This window comes from Schistocerca gregaria, chromosome 8 (assembly GCF_023897955.1).
Source record: "Schistocerca gregaria isolate iqSchGreg1 chromosome 8, iqSchGreg1.2, whole genome shotgun sequence".
NCBI lineage: Eukaryota > Metazoa > Arthropoda > Insecta > Orthoptera > Acrididae > Schistocerca > Schistocerca gregaria.
The window spans coordinates 246,565,311-246,573,842 of NC_064927.1; the positions used below are offsets into that span (position 1 = coordinate 246,565,311).

Below are 8,532 nucleotides of genomic sequence, written 5' to 3' on the forward strand. Positions count from 1 at the left end.
AACAAAAATGGCAATACGGGCCTCCAAATTTTTGAACGTGGTACACTAGCCACACAACATTATTTTGAGACTGTACTCCTTCCTCATGTGTGTCTTGTCAAGGGTGTATTCGGCCCTCTCTTCATTTTTATGGATGACTTTGAGCGACCGCATCGAACAGCAGAGGCAGAGTATATCTTGGAACGAGAGGACATTTGGCAAATGGATTGGCCTGCGGGGTTCCCCCAACTTAAGTATCATCGAGCACGGGCGTGATACGTAGGGGGGACGTAGTGCGGCGTGTCCACAGGCACTGTGGACCATCCACCACCCGTAGAACACCCTGGCAGAAGAATGGAAGGCCCTACCATAAGAAACTCCTTTCCAACCTTGTGGCCGACATGGGAGCACGTTGCAGAGCATGAACTGCTGCCCGTGGTGATCACACACCCTATTCAAAACTATTCCCTCATTTTGTAATGTACAGGGACCATCACAAATCCCGGTGACTTCAGAGTTATTATAGTCTCTGAATAAAACTGTTGCTCTGTTCGTTTCATTGCTTATTTCGTTCAATCTCCTTCTGTATCGAACTGTAGCAGATCTTTGTAGGTATAGTCCAACTTTCATGTAGGTATGTTACTGATCAGTGACACATGATCCGAAAATTACTTTCGTCCTTAAGTTTTGCCCACTACTGTACGATTATCGAACACCTGCCAACAGCTAATAAATGTGAATAAATTATTTCTTTTCTCTTCTCTTATTACACCTGACTACAGTTACTTATTGTTGGTTTTATAATTGCAGCTAAGGCTGTATAGTTTGTGATTACGAGTGTTCACATGCTGCAACGCAGTAGATTACAGCTGAAACCTGTAATTGTAAAAACAAAAATTAATAATTGTCAAACAGTTTAATAAGAGAAGAAGAAAAAATCATATTTCAGTCACGAGCCCTCCAACTCGAAATTTTTATCGTGTTGCAGAGAACTAAGTTTGTTTCCACACATTAAGCAGACTCTGTTCCATTTTCCTGTGTAATATTATTTTGGAAGAAAGAAGTAACCGGGCAACGCCAGGTAATCTGATAGCTTTATGTGTTACGAGAAATGAGGTGACCTAAATTGACTCTATGTCACGTGTTGAAGTAAGGCCATAACAGGGCTGAGGAATCGACGTAATGCCCCATAGCGAAGGGGCTCCTGGTTCCTAAGAGAAAGAAGCGAAGAAAAATCAAGGAAAAATTAAAATGGGAAAGACTGGAAAGGTTATTAAAATTAAGTAACTAAATTAATTGCAAAAAATAGAAAAACGTCAACAAGACTACTACATGTTCAAATACAAATTTCATTTTAATTTTTTGGAAAATAAATTTTGCTAAAACGTTTCAAAAATAATTCAAAAACACACTCAATTTCCGCTACGATTTTCCGCCATATACTCGACTAAATAAGACAGCAATAGTGACATTCGCCACTTCCCTCTCCCAATAACAGTTTTTATTGCCCTCTCCCCCATATCCGTCTATTGTATTTGAACAGGCCCCAAGTATTATATTCCTAAATTGATTAACTACTAGACACATCTAACCAACCTCATCTGATTCCTTGCAACTCATCCACCCATCTGACATTGTGACAGACCCATAGGCTATATGCTTTTTTATTAGGTAAGGCTGTCCTATTTTGTACTGATTTGAATACAATGTCAAGATAAGGATCACCACCAGAAACAACTGCGCCCCCGTCCACAGCCAATGTCAGTATCCCAGAACATCCTCTCACTCTTCTTTTTTCCAAACTTCGGGATAAAAACCAGTTATAAATGTTTTCCGTCTGTCTGTGTTTCATGAACATAAAACCAAAGTGTAGGCCTAAGAAAACAAGTAATTCAGAAATAGAAAGTTGTTCATGGTTACAGTAGCCTTGATATCTCAAACCAAGTGCCTCGACAAATACACTCCTGGAAATGGAAAAAAAGAACACATTGATACCGGTGTGTCAGACCCACCATACTTGCTCCGGACACTGCGAGAGGGCTGTACAAGCAATGATCACACGCACGGCACAGCGGACACACCAGGAACCGCAGTGTTGGCCGTCGAATAGCGCTAGCTGCGCAGCATTTGTCGCACCGCCGCCGTCAGTGTCAGCCAGTTTGCCGTGGCATACGGAGCTCCATCGCAGTCTTTAACACTGGTAGCATGCCGCGACAGCGTGGACGTGAACCGTATGTGCAGTTGACGGACTTTGAGCGAGGGCGTATAGTGGGCATGCGGGAGGCCGGGTGGACGTACCGCCGAATTGCTCAACACGTGGGGCGTGAAGTCTCCACAGTACATCGATGTTGTCGCCAGTGGTCGCCGGAAGGTACACGTGCCCGTCGACCTGGGACCGGACAGCAGCGACGCAGAGATGCACGCCAAGACCGTAGGATCCTACGCAGTGCCGTAGGGGACCGCACCGCCACTTCCCAGCAAATTAGGGACACTGTTGCTCCTGGGGTCCTTGCTTCAGTGCCATGTCCATAGTTCTCCAATACATTTATTGGGAACCTTAGACTTCATTTCAATGCTACATGCACTCTATTTACACTGATTAGCAATTAGGTTCAATTTGCTCTTAAACTTAATGGTGCTGCTTGCATCCCTTAAGTCCATCCACCTATTTCACAAAACCGCTTCAACACTCGCACTTGAAAGTTATTCACCACATCATGCGCAGATCTTGGATTAACATAGGTTTCCACATTTTGTTACTGAAAGGACTAGAAAATGAGGGACTGATTATCAGACAACATTTTGTTTCTCATAAATATCAAAGATTAAGAAATTAGTTTCTCTCTGAATGAAAGAGATTCCGACAGAAAACAATGCTATAAAAAAGTATAGCTCAAAATACGCACTAGAACATGACGTCATAGCAGCCATTAACATAACTTTAGTGGTCAAAGCCGAATACCAGAATGCAACATTTCTCTGAACTCAACGTGTGTTTTAAGACACGAATGTGACACCCTCTACTTGTCTAACAGTGTCTGTTCTAGAGAGATTACAGAAATCGCTTTGCACGAAAACTTGGTAAAAGTGCAGTTACTGTATAATTTATAATATTACGAATTTCTTAAGATTTGTAAAATTCGTGTTTCTCCAGCATAAACTAACTCAGATCACTCCAGTGGCCAAGATCTGCATTTTCTTTAAATACACACGTCCCTGAGAATTTATGTCATGCATCTGCAGAAAGATGCACTCGATTTGACGCCTGTACTTTGACTGCCACGGATTGGTGGAGCTCAGATGGCTTACCTTCTACCTACTGCCGTTACTTCGTGCTCTGACTGCACTCCACGGTTTTCTTACAGCCTTTTTCTGAGCGGGGACGGACGCGTTCGCGTCGCTCGCAGAGCTCCGCGTCTCAGACTGGCGCTAAGCAACGTCGTGGCCCGCTACGGGGAACACTGCATTGTTGAGAACCGCAGCACGACGCTACATGTTTGTTGTTTACTCTAAGAGGATAAGCGGAAAATATAATGACCCAGTGGCGGATACAGATAAACCTGAAGGAGGGGGCGCTAAAAATATCTTGAGCTATTTTTACTTTTACCATAATAAAAAATAATCAAGTCACATGCAAAGCTTAAGGAAGTTTTATTTGTACTGATCATACACAAATGCAAGACAATGCCGTGTTATAATACAAAAAAGTTACAATTGCGGTTCTCTTCCTTAAATGATGAATTCTGTGGGCCTCTTCTTCCTGGCAAACTGGGTAACTGCATCGTCAGTGGGACAATCAATGTCAGAGTGAGTGTTGAACAGAGCTTACCGTTAAGTCGATCCTCCTTCATTGTCGACTTCCTATTCGGCGAGTAGTCCGTATTTATAACGTTGGTTGGTTGGTTTGTGGGAAGAGACCAAACAGCGAGGTCATCCTTCTCACCGGATTAGGGAAGGATGTCGGCCGTGCCCTCTTAGAGGAACCATCCCGGAATTTGCCTGAAGCGATTTAGAAAAATCACGGAAAACCTAAATCAGGATGGCCGGACGCGGGATTGAACCGTCGTCCTCCTGAATGCGAGTCTAGTGTGCTAACCACAGCGCCATCTCGCTTGGTTGTATTTATAACGCTAAGTATCGAAGGTTCTCTGTTCAAGAAAACAGTAGAACATTCGCGACGTTTCTCGAACAAATAACAGACAGAATAAGGTATCGAGATCATTAGAATGTCAGCGACTTCTCTGGTAAGTATGTGTTAATGATTTATGCGCCAGACAGACACGTATAAAATACGATGACGCGGACGAGCGTGCTACATAGGAAAGTACAACTACTCGATAACTCGATTCAGTCGAGTCGACTGCCGACTAGAGTGCGGGCCGACTGGCGGGGACGGCGGGGGTGGCAATGAGGGCGACCCTGCAAGGTGTAAACAATGATGGGTTGTTCTGATGGGTTCTGACAATGTTCTGACAATGATGGGTTGTTCTGAGAAATTATACACTAAAATTTCAACAAACTCTCGTAAGACATTTCAAGTGCGTGCAATCTGATTTTTTCATTCAGATAAGTCATTATTTTGGAACTACTCTGCCGGCCGGGGTGACCTTCCGGTTCTAGGCCCCACAGTCTGGAACCGCGCGACCGCTACGGCCGTAGGTTCGAATCCTGCCTCGGGCATGGATGTGTGTCATGTCCTTAGGTTAGTTAGGTTTAAGTAGGTCTAAGTTCTAGGAGACTGATGACATCAGAAGTTAAGTCCCATAGTGCTCAGAGCCATTTGAACCATTCTTTGAACTACTACATCTACATCTACATCTACACCCATACTCCGCAAGCCACCTGACGGTGGTTGGCGAAGGGTACCCTGAGTACCTCTATCGGTTCTCCCTTCTATTCCAGTTTCGTATTGTTCGTGGAAAGAAGGATTGTCGGTATGCTTCTGTGTGGGCTCTAATCTCTCTGATTTTATCCTCATGGTCTCTTCGCGAGATATACGTATGAGAGAGCAATATACTGCTTGACTCTTCGGTGACGGTATGTTCTCGAAACTTTAACAAAATCCCGTAACGAGCTACTGAGCGGCTTTCCTGCAGAGTCTTCTACTGGAGTTTGTCTATCATCCCCGTAACGCTTTCGCGATTACTAAATGATCCTGTAACGAAGTGCGCTGCTCTCCGTTGGATCTTCTCTATCTCTTCTATCAACCCTATCTGGTACGGATCCCACACTGATGAGCAGTATTCAAGCAGTGGGCGAACAAGCGTACTGTAACCTACTTCCTTTGTTTTCGGATTGCATTTCCTTAGGATTCTTCCAATGAATCTCAGTCTGGCATCTGCTTTACCGACGATCAACTTTATATGATCATTCGCTTTTAAATCACTCCTAATGCATACTCCCAGATAATTTATGGAATTAACTGCTTCCAGTTGCTGACCTGCTATTTTGTATTCTGTGTATTCGCAGCACATTACACTTGTCTACATTGAGATTCAATTGCCATTCCCTGCACCATGCGTCAGTTCGCTGCAGATCCTCCTGCCAGTCCAGTCACATTAATGTGAGCACCTGTCAAACGTATGAATAAATATCTTTTGCAGCATGAACCGCTGCGAGACGCGCAGGAAGAGAGTCAATGCGGTTCTGGAAGTTGCAGAAGGGTACGGGATATGGACCCAGTGCCGCTACGTTTCTCGGCTGAGGATCCATGGAGCGAACAGTCTGATCCAGGTGGTTCCACGGATTTTCGATTCAGTTTAAATCAGGGTGTAGCCAACGGCCTTGCCGCAGTGGTAACACAGGTTCCCGTCAGATCACCAAAGTTAAGCGTTGTCGGGCTGGGCTAGGACTTGGATGGGTGACCATCCGGTTCGCCGAGCGCTGTTGGTAAGTGGGGTGGACTCAGCCCTTGTAAGGCAATCTGAGGAGCTACTTGAGTGAGAAGTAGTGGCTCTGGTCTCGTAAACTGGCATACGGCCGGGAGAGCGGTGTGCTGATCACATGCTCCTCCATATCCGCATCTAGTGACGCCTGTGGGCTGAGGATAACGGGGATGGCCGGTGGGTACCGTTGGGCTTTCATGGTCTGTTCGGGAGGAGTTTTTTTTTTTTTAAATCAGGGTATTTTAGTGACCAGGGGAGTACGGTAAAGTCATCCTATAGCTCTTCGACGCACGTATGTATACTGCGAGCTGTGACACGCTGCAATTTTCTGCTCGTAGATGCCATCATGGCGAGGAAAGACATAGTGCATGTACTGATGGACATATTTTCCGAGGATAGATGCATATGTCTGTTGCTCGATTGTGCCTTTCAGAATGCCACGAGAACGTACCCCAGATCATAACGCTCCCTCCTCTGACTTGACCCTTCCGACGATTGTTGAAGGGTGTTCGCCTTCAGAAGTTCCACGCCGTGCGTGCAAACGCCCGTCTGTCGTCTGAAAAGACCACCAGTCGCCACTCAGTGGGCGTCCAGTTGTGATACTGGCGTGCAGATATTAGCCTTCGTTGCAGCCTTACTACGCAACCTTTCAAAACTACAAATTTAAAAATTCCAGATTGTTTCAGTTTTTGACACGAAGATTTTCATTAGCAATTGTTGCAATAATAAAATATAACAACCACAAAAATTATCAATAATTAAATATAACATGAAATTAATATTAGCAAGTTACAGCAGGTAAAAAACGTTAAGGAGATCCTTAACATCTCTATTATCTCCCTGTTACGTTAATTCACGAAAATTGTGATAAGAGACACAATATTGTTCACTCGTTTAAATAAATATTCACACTCACCTCATTAAGAAAATCTTGGGAATCGCATTTGCCTTTAGGAACATACTCAGATTCCTACAAATCGTCCCTGAAAAGCATTTTATTTGCACATGCGTTACTATAGTCCGATTAAAATTACTTGATGTTGTAGCTGCTTTCATCTATTCAGAGCGCTCGACGTCACTTCTGAATCGTTTGCTGTTGGCAAACTGCCACAACAATTAGTTCGCTTTCAGTAACTTGTCTGGCTCTCTTTCTTAATGTTTTGGATTACCGAATCCTGAGTCTTGTCCTTTTACTTAGTATTTCAGCACGCATTATAATCACACCAAAAATAAATACTTATACAACAACGTTAACGAAATACAAACATTTCATACGCAGCACTAATGAAACACTACCGAATCTTTTCGAACAAGACACGATTGAGCGTTACTTGTGGAGCTATTATAATCACAGAAATCGGCTTACATTAGATCATCTTTGTACGACATTGCGTGCAGTCGAATGTTTTTAAGGCTTTCAATTAATCGTTGTCACTGGGACACAACAGTCTTTCTGCAGTGTAATGGCAGAGTGAAGTGGCTAGCGTGTACACCTCACGTGCAGAAACTTGAAGATTTAAATTTCGTTAAATTCAGCAATTCCTAAGGTTTTACTAAATCTAACAAAAAGACTGATTATTGTGTTCATTCAATTAATTAATTTAAATATTTTTTAATTTTTTATACACACATCACAAAATATTTTTGCATCACCTCGCTTCCTGTACGGATAATTTGAATAGAGATAAACATAAACATCATTTCCCCCCTTTTCATTGCTCATGAAAACCACACATTGCATGTTGTACGACCCCCACACAACGAGACCTTCAGAGGTGGTGGTCCTGATTGCTGTACACACCGGTACCTATAATACCCAGCAGCACGTCCTCTTGCATTGCCCCACATTATACCACCCCAAAACAGCAGGGAACTTCCACCTCGCTTCACTCGCTGGACAGTGTGTCTAAGGCGTTCGGCCTGACCGTGTGACATCGAAGCACGTATCCGACTACTGTCTGCTTGAAGGTATGTGCGACACTCTTTGGCGAAGAGAACGTGATGCCAATCCTGGGCAGTCCATTCGGCGTGTTGTTGGGCTCTATACCGCGCTGCATGGAGTCGTGGTTGCAAAAACGGACCTCGCCATTGACGTCGGAAGTGAATTTGAGCATCATGCAGCCTATTTCGAACAGTTTGAGTGGTAACACGACGTCCTGTGGCTGCACAAAAAGCATTATTCAACATGGTGGCGTTGCTGTCAGGATTCCTCAGGACCATAATCCGTAGGTAGCGGTCGTCCACTGCAGTAGTAGCCCTTGGGTGGCCTGAGCGAGGCCTGTCATCGACAGTTCCTGTCTCTCTGTATCTCCTCCATGCCCGAACAACATCGCTTTGATTCACTCCGAGACGCCTGGACACTTCCGTGTTGAGACCCTTCCTGGCACAAAGTAGCAATGCGGACGCGAGCGAAACGCGGTATTGACGGCCTAGGCATGTTTGAACTACAGACTACATGAGCCGTGTACCTTCTTCCTGATGGAATGACTGGAACTAATCGGCTGTCAGACCCCCTACCTCTAATAGGCGCTGCTCATGCATGGTTGTTTATGTCTTTGGGCGGGTTTAATGACACCTATGAGGTGTCAAAGGGACTGTGTCCGCAGTCAACGTCTATCTTCAGAAGTTCTGGGAACCGGGGTGATGCAAAACCGTTACTGATGTGTCT

At 44.4% G+C, this 8,532-nt stretch overlaps 1 pseudogene; it reads left to right on the plus strand.

The window, feature by feature from the left end:
- The first annotated feature begins 5,753 nt into the window (after positions 1–5,753).
- On the plus strand, positions 5,754–5,871 carry LOC126285682 (5S ribosomal RNA; annotated as a pseudogene).
- Positions 5,872–8,532: the final 2,661 nt, after the last annotated feature.